Source organism: Manacus vitellinus, unplaced genomic scaffold (assembly GCF_001715985.3).
Source record: "Manacus vitellinus isolate BGI_N305 unplaced genomic scaffold, ASM171598v3 scaffold_58_pilon, whole genome shotgun sequence".
Taxonomy (NCBI): Eukaryota; Metazoa; Chordata; class Aves; order Passeriformes; family Pipridae; genus Manacus; species Manacus vitellinus.
Genome location: NW_021940671.1, coordinates 2,797,885 through 2,813,046, shown reverse-complemented (window position 1 = coordinate 2,813,046; position 15,162 = coordinate 2,797,885). Strand labels below are relative to the sequence as shown.

At 46.8% G+C, this 15,162-nt stretch overlaps 1 long non-coding RNA gene across 1 annotated transcript in view; it reads left to right on the top strand.

Moving 5' to 3' along the window:
• Positions 1 to 12,376, top strand: part of LOC108641249 — a 69,392-nt gene extending 57,016 nt beyond the window's left edge. The window contains exon 3 of the long non-coding RNA XR_001921865.1: positions 12,323 to 12,376. This is a non-coding gene — a long non-coding RNA (uncharacterized LOC108641249). The remainder of the gene's footprint in view (positions 1 to 12,322) is intronic.
• Positions 12,377 to 15,162: the final 2,786 nt, after the last annotated feature.

The following is a 15,162-nucleotide window of genomic DNA, read 5'->3' as shown; positions in this document are numbered from 1 at the left end:
CATTTTACACATATGAGCCACCCCTGGAGCTGTGGCAGTCATGCATAAGTAGGGCAATCTCTTTGGCTAGAGATCTTATCTCCTCCCTGTCCTCACAGAAACCTCTCCTAAAAAAGCATATGTTTCCCAGTGTTGGATATTGGTCTGTACAACAGGAAAAAAGGGAACACCAGGTCACCAGAGAGATGGTGCAATGTCAGTAGCAGTGGATTTTCCTGCTGTGCAGAACACTGGGCTCAGACACCCCTGTCATTCTAGGAATTAACAGCAGAGTTACCTTAAGAGACATAGAAGATCTGTGTCATCAAAGGTTGTTTCTTAGGATGAGCAATGTGGGCTTAGAGGCAAAGCTCCTTCCTGTGAGCACTGGGAGGAGACTGACTCAGGTGCTCCTTGCTCGGCCCGTTTTGATGAGGAAGCCCAGGCCAGAGGTGCAGTAGAAGTTTCCTTGCTCAGACACTACAGATGTGTGCTGTGGGCTGGTTGGTTTTGTGAAAGTGCTGTTGGATGGACTAGATCAGGAGCATCCCAAGAGTGAGAGGCAGCAGAGAGAACAAAGATGTCCAGTAGGAAGTTCTTGGCTAAGGCTTGCAGGCAGCTTTGACCTGCCCATGAGATCCACTGTTTTGATGCTGATGCCTCATCGCCCCAGTGCCTCTTTCCTTCTCACTTGGTTGCTTTGAAAGACCAAACTGAGAGTCCTGATTCACTTTTGGATATCCTTGCAGGGCAGCTGGAAGCAGGAAGCAGTGACCTGCTCCCCCAGGAGTGCCCGGAGTGGTTTGGCAGCTCCTGCGCTGGGAGACAGCTGCTTTTAAAGGGTTCACACCTAAAAGCTCCTGTGCTTCATTCAGCAGCATTTCTGGAACATTTTCCAGCCTCTCCATCCAAAATATTGTCTTTCTTCTTCCTCACAAGGTTCATATCAAGCAGCACACCCCATGCTGCTCAGACCTGTTGGTGAAGTCCTTCCCAGGATCTGGGTTTGAGGCCGGCCGGCTGCAATCGAGACTCCCGGGCAGGGGCTGCAAATGCTTCTCTGACAGTCCTGGGCTCTCACCCTCAGCTAATTACTTTGATCCTTTACACTTTGTAAAAATTCTTACAACACAAAATAAGTCCCCCCTGGCTTTAACCTTGTGACCTGACTGGCCCTTGTAAAAGGGAGGGAGAAAACACCCAGTGGTGCACACCCAGACACTCGCACACTCCCGCATGTGCCTGGATCCACATCCCCACAAACTGCCTAAAGCCTGGGGCTTTATTAGTTTCCTCCCAGGACTCCCACAAAAAGGCAAATAAAACTCCTTTTACAAGATAGCAGAGCAGCATGAAGGATCAACTTCACCAACAACAAGTTCTTTCTTCAGTTCATTTGTTTTAAACCTACTTTTCGTCCAGGTTTTGATTCTCTCAGTGCCTCTCCCTCCTCTCCCCTTCTCTCTTGCCTGCCCTGCTGCCAACAGCTTAATGGCTGAAAGAAGCAGTGTATTTTTTTCAGGATCTGCTTGTTCACAGGGAGTAGCCTGTGTGTGAACACATGGTTTTAAATTCCCTTTCCACGAACAGGAAATGTTTCTCCTTTCTTCTTCACAGGACCCAGCTAAGAAAAGAAGTGCAGGGGCGAGAGGGGGAAACCCATCCTATTTATGAAGGGCAGTTAAATAGACCAGGGATCTACAGTCAGCAAGGTAGCTGAGGAGAGATGCAATACAGGTCTATAAAATCATAAGTGGTCTGGAAAAATAAATAGGTTGTAACTCTTTTACCTCACTTAGTACAAAAAGCAGAGCCAGTTCTTCACACAGCGTGTATGTCCCTTTGCCTGAGCTGGGGGAAGCATCACAGGGAATGGTAACTTGGGGAACAGCATAAAGAAATTTAAGTTGCTCTATGGTTTAGATTAAGGATGGGGAAACAAATTTGTATCTTGCTCCCTTACTGGCTGACCTGTGTTTATAAAACTTACAGACACTTAATAATCTCAAGAGTTTTTTTCCCCTGACATATTTAGTGAAGAATGCTCAACATTTTCTGAAGTTACCATAAACCAGAACGTAGTGCAAGCTGCATACACATCAGGATTCAGGAGCCTTGCCTCTTCAGGAAAACAGAGAAAAAAATAAAAACCTTCATTTGCCAATAAAACCCACATTTGGATGCCTTTATCACTTCCTCAGTTAAGCCAAAACCAAACTCTTTGAAAGCTTTTAGGCTTTCATTTATTTCTCCCTTCCTTGTAGTATTTTCTGTTTCCCATGCTTGGATTAGAACTGGTAAAGGAAGGAGCTGAGGAATAAAATCCTAGATAGTCTGTTCTTCTTAATAGATCACTTGGATATGACAGGCAAAAAAAATCTCCAGGCTCAGATGGAACCAAGGGTGTCATCTCATGTTCAGTGGGAGCCAGGAAATGGCTTCTGGAAATGTTGGAAGGGAAAAAACCCCTGTTCCCTTCTGGTGAAAGGTCTGCAGTGACTCTGCTGTTCCATTTTGCTGGACATCAAGGTCTTGGATTCGAGGCTCAAGGCAGGGAGTGAAACTTCCACAGCACTGCTGCAGGATGACTGTGTAGGCAACACCTGTGCAGGAACACGTTGTGTGTGTTCTGTAGTGAGAAGAAACCCCCTGTATCGTGAATGTGGGCAGTTTCTGCAGGTCCATTTAGCAATTCTAGCCCTGAAATAAAAGCAGAGGCTGTTTTTAGCTCCCCTCATGAAGTCCCTGTGCATCTGTTGCACCCCTCAGGGCGAGGCACACCCACAGCCTCTGGTTGAGATGCCATTCAACAGGTAGAGGCACAATTAGGAAGTGTGTGTGTCTGCAGCAAAGGTGGATTTTGCTGATTGCTTGGGCATGAAGGCTTTGGGATCAAAACTGTGACTGAGAGATTATGAGGGATCAAGGGGGAATCTTGGTAGGATTTTCATACTCACCTTCCCCTATCCCTTCTTTGAAGAGGAAAGTTGTTTAGATGGGGAATTCCATGGGCTGGGAGCTAACCTGTTTGTCCTTCTTTGTACAGCACCTAGCACAGGACTGCCCTTTGCTACTTGCTTGGGAATCTTTGGGATTTCTGTACTGTGCTTTGGGAAGAAACTATTCCTGCAGCAGAAAAAGAAGGATTTTCCCCACTGCCCCTTCCCCTAAGAGAGACTCTCTGTGGGTTTCCTCATTCCCTCCAGCCTCGTGAGCACGATTTTATCCCATGTCAAGGGAGACTTGAACTTCCCAGCACTGTGGTTTTCCTCTGTTTTTGTCTGGTTCAGCTTCCCACACGTGTGAGTCTGAGTGGAGCCATTTCTAGGCTCAGTCTCTGTAGGGTGCTCCCCGTGCCAGAGCTCTGACCACAGCCAAACCCTAGTCCAGGGCTCCAGGATGGGCTCTCTCCCCCCAGGTTGCCTACTTGTACTAAATACTGGGGCAGCTCTCTAAAATACTGAAGGAACAAAGCATGCAAGGCAGTAAAATGAGGCAATTAAACCTATAAACCCAGGGTTTACAAGGGAATTTATAGTGTCAGAGGCTTTTTATAGCTTTTTTAGATTAGTTTAAATAAAAAAAAAGGGGGAGAGAGAAAGAGAGAAAGAGAGAGGGAGAAAAAGAGGACCTGAAACTTGAGGAGACTTAAAAGTTCAGAGAGAGGCTTTTAGGAAGCACAGAGGGGTAATAATTAGAGGCACATTTTCCATTTCACTGTCTTTGCAAATAGAAATTAAAGGAGAAAAAAAAAAAACACGCACAGAACAACAGGCAGTTTGCTTTGCTCCCACTTCCTCCAATGGTAGCATTTGATTTTTCTGTTTCTGTCCTTTTGTTTTTCTGGCCAGGTGAGAGCATCTCAGCACCTGGGCAAAGGGCCTAAAGGGAAGGAGTGGGGAGAAATTTAGGTTTGGTTGTTCTCCCCTTCCGTTGTGCTCATTGGTTAAGTTCAGTGTGTGCCTTGCAGATCTGGGAGCTCGTGTTCGAGAGGTGAAACGGAGCCAGCACCTGATTAGGGCAAATTTGGTCAGGTGAGACAATAGACCCTGTGTTTGAAAGAGCTGGTTGTGTTTCACTGGTCCCTCCAGCTTCCTCTGGCATTCCACAGGCACAGCACACACACCCCCACCACGTGAGTGAGCTTGAGATTGCCTTTGGTGTGTCAGATCAGACCCATTCCTGGTGCTTCTGTGTGATCTAAGGGAAAGGTGGCTCACAGGCCCCAAATCCTACATCCTTCTCTGTGGAAGCATCTCCTTCATCCAGGCCTGGTTTCCTCTCCATCAGTGCTTTCCACGTGGTGTTTGTCCTTTGCTCCATTCATACAATCACAGAACAGTTGAGGTTGGAGAGGACTGATGGAAGTTTTCTAGTCCAGTGTGCTGCTCAAAGCAGGCTCAGCCAGTTTGGGTTGCTCAGGAGTGAAGTGAAGAAGACATGAATTAACTTGGCCCTATCCATGTCTTTATTTTACCTCTTACCAGTGAGCCCATCTTTTCCTGGATCTTTCTCTTGCTGCTGCTGTGCCTGTAGAAGCTTTTCTTGGTGCCCCTCACGTCCCTCACCGAATTATACCCCAGACAGGCTTTGGCTTTCCTAAATCAATCCCAGCATGTTCAGACAGTGTCTCTATGTTCCTTCTGGGTCACCTGGCCCTGCTCCTACCTTGTGTATTCTTCCTTTGAGGTGTGTCAGGAGCTCCATGTCCATCCACACAAGATTCCTGCTGCCTTTGCTTGACTTCCTGCTTGTCAGGATGGACCATTCCTCAGTTGGAAGAGGTGAACCTTTCAAATCAGCAGCACTTCTGGACCCCTCTTTTCTCCAGCTCTGTATCCCATGCAATTCCTCTGAGTAGATCCTTGAAAAGTCTGCTGTCCTGAACTCCAAGGTTGTGATTCTGCTTTTTGTTTTGTTGTCTTCCCACAATTTTGGTCCCCTTAGAAGTGGCCCCAAAGCCTGTGCTCTGTGATGGCATGAGAACAGTCTCACCTCATACACATGGCCACTTCTTCCTTAAATAAAGGGGAATGTCTGCTGGCCAGTCTTGTCATCATCACACCCTCATCTGAATTTATACCATTAGTAAGATTACCTTTTCCATGGTGTTTGCAGGATTTTGCCTGCTGCAGTGCTGCCAGGGAGCTTGGAGTGTCAAATACTTTGCTTTGTTCCTTCTCTTTACACTCTTCTCTAGCCAGTGTAGGGAATAGTTTTGGATTGTGGAGGATAGGCCCTGGGTTGTTGCTAGAATATGCAATTAGTAAATTACTCATTAACCATAGCAATTCATCATCCTTCTGCTGTGCAGCTTTTCATGTAAACCTGTCTGTTCTCTCAGGCAATGTAAGAAAAGGGCCCATCCTTTGAAAAATAAACTTACAGGAAAATAGGAACCAGCAGCCTGCCCTCCAGATCAGCTTGAACACCTGAGTGGGACATTTTTGCTATTGGAGGGGGTGACACAGAGGAGAGCTCCACCATCCTTGGGTTCTTCAGCAAAAGGGGGAGTTGCTCATGGTAATCTTTGGTTTGTCTGAATTAAATCGTTCCTTTTGTCACAATGCAACATCCAGGGTCAAGGGCAAGCAGGGGAGACAAAACCCTGAAATGAGTATGTGTGAGAGAGAGAGAGAAGGTGGAGGAAGAGGAGTAAATTCAGATCTGATATGGGCACAAGCAGCTCCAAGGTGTTACTCTGGCCAACTTGCAAAAGGCATGAACTATTCTGAAGTGTATTTCCACACAAGTTCCCATCTGAAAGAAGGTTAAAAATGAACCCCAGAATTACCCATTTCTGATCCCATTTACAAGGGGGTAATTATCTTCACTGGAGATGTTATCATTTTACAGTGAGATGAGAGTCAAGCCCAGCATTTTTGAAGTTGCGCTTTAGTTTTTCAAGTCTGCAAATGTGTGTTATTGCAGTCACATGATAAATAGTTCTGCAATCAATAGAGAAAGCTATTAAAAATGTGGGTTTGTCTCTGTCTAGTATGGTACATTAAGACACACGTATCATTCTACACTCTCTTTCCCTCTTTATCCTTATGCACATGTAGGGGCGGAAATTTTAAAGTACTCAACGTTGGACAAACTGTCCCCGATGGAAAATATAACATTGACCTCAAATAGCATCCCATTTTAGGTCAGTGATGAGTGATTTTCAAAATGCTACCGTTAAGTATATGTTTAAAGAGAATCACTGGTGGAAAAGTGAGTCTGCCTTCCCTGATCCTAAAGTTCTGTTTGAGAAATGGTGATGAGAGGGAGAAGGTGGCTGGGCAGAGCTCACTGTGTTGGTCGTCCCAGTCCAGTACTGGTGTGGTGTTTCTGTTGTGATTTCCCACCTGGGACTTATTTTTTGCAATCTGAAGAGCTGCTCAAGAAAGAAAGTGAGCCTGCAATGACTCGTTTACATCTTCTGTGTTGTCAAATGCATCAAGAAACAAAGGGCTGGCTGCCTGAAGCTTTCATAAGAATAGGGGGGGGGGAAAGCTTTACGTTTTCTAGTTGCTAAACACAAGTTTTAGGAAGCACTGAAGTCAAACAAACAAGTTTTACGAGCGAGAAGATCCATCTGCTATCAGTGATCTTATAGATTGTCCTGTTCTCTGATACCTCAGGATTTCAAATAACATCTAATGGGCCAGAACGTACAAAGCAATCAATGTTACTCAACCTCCACAGCCCTCAGCTGCAGGTGTTTGCTGTCCCAGCACCGTGGGCTTGGAGCCAGGGCCTGGGCTCATTTCAGCCCATGTCAGCAGTTTACAGCCTGCTCAGGGCCCGGCCCCAGATCCTTCGAAGAGAAAAGTCTTGGCCAGCAAATAGTCTTGGTCTGCTCTAAAAAAAGCTCCTTCGTTGGTAGCACCGGGATGCAGAGCCACTGTGCTGCTTCAGGGCTCTGACCCCAAAACCTGAGCCTGCTCTCCATGACGTGCAGCAACCTTGGGAGAGAGGTGGACCCACTCCAACAGCACAAAAAGGAGCTAGCAAGGGAAATTAAGCCTGTACTTCACGCATGTTTGGTCTGGTTTGCAACGCCAGTGCTCCTGGAGACCTTTGCTGGGAATGCAGCTCCTCCTGGCAGGCTCTGAGGTGCCATCCCACGGGCAGCATTGATCTGGAGCAGCGCTCCCAGACCCAGACATGTACCTGGCTGTGCTGAATGCCTGGCAGTCTGTCTCCCCTCTGCACCAGGGCAGCTCTTACCACTCTTGGCTGCAGACTCGTGGTTGGCCTGAGAGCCTGACGGTCTGTCTCTGCCTCTCCCGCTTTCATTCGGTTGGCTCCACGTGTTATATCAAATATCTTTAAAGAGCACAGTTTGAATGATGGAGCTTATAATTCCATCTCGGGAGTTCTGATGACTCGAGCTCGGTTCTTGTGGTTTATGATGTCACCGGGGCCCATCGATGGAGCCGTAGCCCCATAATTCACCGTCGCCCTGTTATTTATTCTGTGCCATAAATGGCTGCAGTTTAATCACCAGAGTAAATTGCTGAAGCATCTTTGTGGAAACTGTGATGTTACTGTAGCAGTAACTATGGCAACAGCCATTCCATCGTGGTGGCTGATGCAGAGGGAACCAGTAGCTCTGAGCCCTGTGCACCCAGCGAGACAGGAGCGAGTGCCACCCTCAGAGAGGGGAACCTGAGGGACAAGCCCAGACACGCTCTCAGTGGAGAAAAATCCATTAGTTGCTGCTCAGGTGCATGCACTGAGTGTCATTTGTAGTCTCTGGGAAACTGGGGTGTGGATCCAGACTTCACCAGCCTCAACAGACTTCTGGTATTGATTTCATGCAAAGAGATTTTTAGGGAAAACTCCTGACTCCAGTGTGGACATAGAAAGCAGTTTTTAGTTTGTTTTATTCTTCCTTTTCCAGGTCAGGTAGAAAAAAAGAACTGAGGGCACTTGAACCAAATGGTTCAGCACTTCATACAATTCAGGTTTCAGTTTGGGTTTTGTATGGACAGGAGAAGCAGGAGATTCATCTGCACTGTCCTAATTCTTCTTGGCTTGTGGACTTGTGTCCCTCTCCTTACAAGGCCTTGTAGGATCTTAGATTTTAGTGCTGGTGAGGCATAATGTACCTTGATGGTACATAAGGTTCCTTAATTGTTCTTGGCAAAATGCATTTGCCAACCTATTTAATGTCATCTGAAGATGCCTGGTGGTTGTGGATGTGCAGTTGGCATTGGAATAAGCACAGGGCTGTGATGTAGTATCATAATAGAGCATTATTATAACATAAATATTATTTATTGTTTCTTAGTGAAGTGAGATTTATGAGAAGGTTTTGCTTTCCAAATCTTAAGTTTCCATTCAAGCCCCAGATTTTGTAGATTCCCCCATTCCCCGCCCCCCAAAAATAAACCTCTAACTAAAACCTCTGGTTTTTCTGATTTTAAGAAAAAAGTAAGACACTTTTCAAATACATCTGTGTCTCCCTTCCTTTGTCCTTTACTTCTCTCCACTTACTACATTCATTAATTTTTCTCCTTGGGAAAGAAATGAGGGGAAAACCCATTCTCTGTCCATCCTCTTTCAATACCCTGTGAATGTTTGCAGTGCTCAGCTCTTTTTTTCCCCTCATTCCCTCTGCTGAGCAGCCCTGGAGAAGTCCCACAGCACATGGTATCAGTGCCCTGACAGTCTGCTGCTTATGGGAAATGTCATTTTACAATGTAACTTATTATTTTTAACTAAAGGTTTATGATTTTCTACAAGGATCCATTGTTTTAAGCCACGTAGCCAACATGTGTTTCTTGAGGTATCACTTACCTTTTAAGCAAGTAGCAGTTGAGTTTTGGTCAAGCCAGGCTTGGCTGTCTCTGGATTCCTACAATTATTCTGTCCTGGTAACCTGATACAGCCCAGCAAGGGAAGAACAGAAAGAAAAGCCTTTTAATTTATGGTGGGTCTCAGTTCTAATCTTGTAGTTACGTGGACTTCGACTTTACCGTGAATCATTTTTAATGACAGCTGAAGAGAAAAGAATTGAAAAGCAAATCTTACCTTTCTCATCACTGGCAGCTTCTCATAACAAATCAGACTTTTTTATGGCACAGCCTTGCAGTGTGGGTATGATGCACGTGAAGGGCTGTCCAGCAGGAGAGCAGAGCCTTTTCCTGCCTAGCACAGGGTAGATCTTTGCAGAAGCAACTTCAGAGCTGTCTGTGAGCTGCAGTTTTTCAGCTTGTGGAGTCCTAAACGCTGTTTGTGGAGTCTCTCACAAGGAAACTTGTGCTTCCTCGTAAGAAACTTGACTTTCTTGGTCACCTTTTAGAAGGCCTTTGGAAGTTCTTCAGGAATGTGTCTGGAAAAAGGGTGGAAAAAGTTGATGTCAGAAGCCCTCACGGACTTGAATGTAACCAGAATGTCCCTCCTTTCCTCCAGCAAGCCTGGTGACATCTGCATGTAAAGAGAGATCACTGAGGGGGCTTGGGGGTCACCAGTTACAGCCCCAAGGCTGCCAGAGCTCAAGGACTGTTTGGACAACACTCCTGGGGATGTGGTGGGATTGTTGGGGTGTCTGTGCAGGACCAGGAGTTGGACTCAGTGGTCCTTGTGGTCCCTTCCAATTGAGGATGTTGTATGATTCTATTTGCTTTGGAGCCCATGCTGTTGGTCAGAAAAGAAAATGATCTGCAGCAGTTGCTGGTTTGGTGGTTTGATCCCCATATGGGCCATTCGCTCTAGACTTGGACTCCATGATCCTCGTGGGTCCCTTCCAACTCAGAATATTCCATGATTCTCTGTGATCTCGCCAAGAGACCCGATTTAAAGGGTCACCCTTCTTCAGCAGAGCCCATGGCTGTGCACTCAGTAGTCAGAAGGCAGAAGTTTAGTGCTGATGCCCCGAGTGGGGCAGGAGAAGGTGCTGTCAGAGCTGCTGCTGTGGTGCCCAGTGGAGTTAACAGGGAGATGCTCTCGCTGTAATTGGATACTGGCAGTATCCTGCAGTGCATCCACGTGGCAACTTCCCATCAGCACTAACGTGGCTTTCTGAAAGCTCCTCTCTGTTCCTGGCATGGTCACTCCTCGTTGGTGCTGTTGGGAACTCCCCCACCCTTTGTGAGCTTGGCCATGCTCTGGGAGTGACACTGGCCTGGGCCAGGCTGGAGCTTTTCAGTGCTGCTGAAAGAAAACCACGACATTTCTTGGAGCCCAGAGGAGCAATGAGATGCCCTGCATAGCATGAATCCCACATCACCACAGACTTTGCTTGGCTTCTGTCGTTCCTGCGTTTCTTCCACGACCTCCAACTTTTTCCTGTGTGGAGACATGATTCCAACTTAGGTTGGCTACACACTGTGTTCTTTCTGACACATTTTGACAAATTGGGTTTGATTTTACCCTGGAGGTCTTTCCAGACTTAATTTTATGATTGTGGAAGGTCATCAAAAGGGTAGTGCTATTTAAAGACCAAATCGTGTCACATTTACTCACGGGACTAATGCTCTTTTTCTTGAAGATGTCCATTCATTTCAGTGGAACTACACATGGAGTAAATGGCACCAGTTGTAAGCAGAGGCACTTGAGCCTGTCTTACTCATCTCAGTGGACTACTGAGAGAGTGAAAGTCAAGTCCTTGTCCTTGCCATTGATTTTCCAGCCCCTGTTATTTGGAGGTGGTTTTCTGGCCCCCTCTAGTGACTGCCCACATGGGGATTTATGGATGAGATCCAACCTTTTTGCAGTCAGAAGCAGCCATTTCCACCCCAAGAGTAAATGGCCTAAATTTTAGAAGTGTCATTTGAAATCCTGGGTTTGTTCCCCTTTGCTCACAACATTCTCAGGAGCATCACTTTCCAACTTGGTGGATCACATTTCCAACCTGGTGGGGCTTCTTATGGCACTGGGAACTGCTCACAGTGGTTAAGGGTGAGGCAATTCATACTGATGTTAATGTGGTGGCACAGCCCTGGTTATACTCCCATAGTCCAAAGGTTCATGTTCCTTAATGGAAGTTGGATGGTTTTGGGGTTACAGCTGCAGTACCAAAGGAACAGCCACGAGTTAATCAGAGAATCATTTAGGTTGGAAAAGCCCTCTGAGATCATCGAGTCCAACCATGCCCCCAGCACTGCCAGGCCCACCACTAACCCATGTTCCCAAGAGCCACATCCACAGGGCTTTTGAGCACCTCCAGGGATGGGGACTCCACCACCTCCCTGGCTATTCTGTGCCACTGCCTGAGCACCCTTTTCATGAAGAAATTTTCCCTGATATCCAATCCACACTTCCCCTGGCACAGCTTGAGGCCATTTCCCCTCATCCAGTCCCTTGTTCCTTGGCAGCAGAGCCTGATATCCTCTGGCTCCCCCCTCCTGTCAGGGGGTTGCAGAGCCAGAAGGTCCCCCCTGAGCCTCCTTTTCTCCAGGTTGAGCCCCCCCAGCTCCCTCAGCTGCTCCTCTGTGAATCAGAATGTGTGACCTACTGAATTACAGTGAAACCTGGGGTGAGGCTTGGAGTTCATAATGAAAAGGTATTTTTCAAAGTCTTCCTTTTTCTTATTCTTTTCATACTACTGGAACTGCAAAAGGAATCTCATTTAAAATATGAATTAGAAATTTTATACTTCTAATGGCTCTGTGTTCTTGAGAAGCAGATACTTATCACAGGCCTGTTTTCTTGGGGGAGTGTGCAAGGAGCTTTTGGAACAGGTTTCCTACTTTTTGGCTAATGAGGAGTGGGACAATTATTTATTCCAAGAAGCTGGGGCAGGGTTGACAGCCTGGGGGTAGACCTGAAAGAACAGTAACACTTTAGGCTTTAGTTGCTTTGAGATCCTTTAGAAACAACTGCCTTGATCTTTTAGTGCCCTGGTAAATCATTTATTCTGATCACCTACTTCAAATTCCCTCTCACCCATCCTATGGGATGGAAGGAGCTGGGTATAGAGCTCCTGGCCATAACCCAGCAGGTGAACTGCAACAGTGCAGAGCTTCAGCCGGGCTCCCAGAGCACCTGGCAAAGCTCCTGGGTCAGGAGCAGCCCCAGAAATTCAAATTCCTCTGACAAACAGGGTGTCTGGAGCTGGAGGTTTTGGATGGGATTTCTCCCCTCTCAGGTTGCAGGCTGCAGCCAGGACACATGCTGTGGAACACACTGCATCCCCTCTGCCTCTCCCTCCTCCCACATTGTCTTGGTGCTCCCTGACAATCTGTTTCAATTCCCCTTCACTTCAGCATGACCAGGGTCCCCCGGGTTACCCGATGATTCATCTCTCTGGAATTTGGGAGTGCTGCTTCTCTGCTCCTACCCAGACTGGCAAGGGGGTTATTAAAGCATCGGAGATTAACCAGAACCTCTTTTGGTGAATGTTTAGGTGAAGAGCACTTGATGCCAGACGTTATTTTCCATGTGTGTTCTGACACCAGACTTCGCTACTGCACCTCACGTTTCTCTGTGTGCGTGGGTTTGAACACCTTTTCCAACCACAACCCTATTAGAGGACCCCTGCTGCTTTGGGAATGCACATTGGGAATGACTTCAAGTGGAAGCGTGTTTGGATTGTCCTACTTCTATTTCTGAAGCCCTCTCAAGGGAGCTCGCTCTCTCTTCTCACCCCATCGCTTCCGATGGGGCCGAGTCACTGCATTCCGTGCGCGCACAGTGACACCTCAGAGAGACTTGGACTGTTCTCTTGTCTCACTTCCACTCTCTTCCAGGCTGGATGCACACCCTGGAGGTATGTGGTTTGTCTCAAGATATAAGACTTCCCCCCTCAGAAACTACATTACTTCAACAAGCCACAAAGGGCTGGCAAGAGGGAGAAGGATTGTTAGCGCAGCTTTCCTGGGAGATCTCCTCTGTGGACTCCACGCAGCTGGAAACAGCCTCTCCCTCTCCTGAGCTCACGTGTGTGGGCAGCCACACGTTCCCTCATGCAGCAGTTTCCCTGATGGGTGAGCACAGACACAAACACTTGCTTACAGAGGCACAAATACCTTCCCTGTTGTCCTTGCACGGGCGGAAATTCTCTGAGCGCGCGTGATCGTCACCCCCTGCAGCCCCCAACCTGCTCTTCCTGCAGGTGCATCAGTGCCCCAGAGCACGTGCACCCCTCTCCTGCATGCACAGGTATAGGTGCATCTACACAGCCTGCAGAGGTGTTGCAGAATTTGGAGGGAGAGATGAGCAAACTGAGCCTGAAGGGACCTCTTGAGGTTTAATCCAACCACTGTTCCAAGGAGGCTCACACCGAGTTCAGAAAAGGTTGCTCAGGGCTCTGTCCAGCCAGATGTTTAAAACCTCCTGAGTCAGAGATGTGATAGCCCTTTTTTTTTCTTTCCTTATACCCAGGCAGAACCTTCACTCCTTCAATGTTTCTCCTTTTTTTGACCTTTAATGTGTCTCTGACCCCCCTGCCACACACCTGAGCAAAGAGCCTGGGTCTGTCTCCCTGTACATGCCATGTGATCAAGAAGGCTACAATTAACTGCCCCTAAAACTTGAACAGGGTGGACAAACTCCCTTCTCTCAGCTTATCTCCATAAATCCAGCCCCTTGACTGTCTTCTTGGTGGCTCCCTGTTGCATTTGTTCAGGTTTATCAACATCTCCCTGGTACTTGGGAGCTCACAAATGGGAATACACCAGATGGGATCTAACAACTCACAGAGGGATAACAGATTCCCTCGACCTGTTGGCACAGGTGAGTGTGCTGTGAGCTTTCCTTGCTGCCAGGTGAGCTGGGTGTCCAAGTGGTCTTGGTTAGAATTGAAGGGATAACAAAATACTCAATACAAAATCCAAACACTGAGCTTTGCTTCTTACCTGTCTGGGCTCAGATTTAATGGATCTGAGACCTCAAGCAGTTCCAGGACCCTCTCCAGGAGATCACAGCAGCTGATCCAGCTTTGGGAGAACAGGATGGATCAGATGACCTGCCAGATCTCCTGCACATCTCCTATTTCTTTGATGTGACCATTTTTACTCCTCTTTTTTTTTGTTTTGACCTTGGAGATCCACTGAACATTTTCCCTTTCCTGTATTTGGAGGGATTCAGCCATTTGAAATCTTCCTTTCCTAGTATCCAGTGTCCACACTGGTCACAACCATAACTGCCCAAATCACAGGTTTAAAGTCTTGAAGTAGTTAATTTGGGGAAGAACCTCAGACTCCCTGGAGGCTCCTACCTACCTGTTACCTTGTGAGGCATGTGCTGAAGGGGAAGGGTATTTTTTTTCAGCTTGTTTTCAGACCCCAGTTGGGAGATCCCCTGTTCATACACTTTCCAACTTAAAGTGGAAGGGAATCCTGAGCAGAGCCCTTCAGGTGAATGGGAAAAATGGAAATATAACTTCAGGGTTTCGTTTTGAGAAAAAGAATCTAAAGGAATCTTTCACTTTTTCCAGCCTTTTCCCATTTTTTGCAGTGAAAAGTATTTGCTAAATTTTGCAAATGCTGTTGGATAACCCAAATCTGGCTAATCCAGTATTGTGGTGACTAAAATATGAGGCTAAAAAATTCCCCCAGCGCCAGGCTGTGTCCTGTTTGTGAGGCTGATTTCACATAACAGTAACTGTGGTGCAATCCAAACACCTGCCAGGTGGGCATGAAGTGATGTGACCTTGTGACTGTCACAGTCAGCTTGGTTTCAAACCAGGAGAAAATCTGGAGCAGGGTGTAGTTTTTGGGGAGGTGTTTCTTTCTCATTGTAGCTCTTATCTTCGCCACGTTTTTGTGATTTATTTCTTTTTCTTTACCATAAATCAGCCTGCTGGTGAGAAGATGACTTTATCCAGGAACTCTCCACTGCTGAAGGAGCTGAAGGCTAAAGACTCTCATCTGTCCCCAAAAAGCAGGAAGCACAGCCATGGATGAGGTAAGCACAGCAGCCTGAAATGGCTTTGAGTGTTTTACTCAGTGCAGTGCAGGGATCACCAGTGTGTAGAATTACATGTTGTACTGGTGGTTAACCAGCAGATCGTGGAATGGTGACCTGGGGATGCTTTCAGTCATGGACAGCTGTGGATTTGTATTTATATACACCTGTTTTACCTACCTAAGGCTCGGAGTCGGGGAGACTGATTTTGGGTTTGCTCAAGACCAGTATTTGCTGGAATGACTTAAGGCTGATAATATACTAATAGAAAATAGCAGTTGAGATCTATTATATATTTCCAAAGATGCTTACTTGTAAGACTTCAGTAACAATTATTTG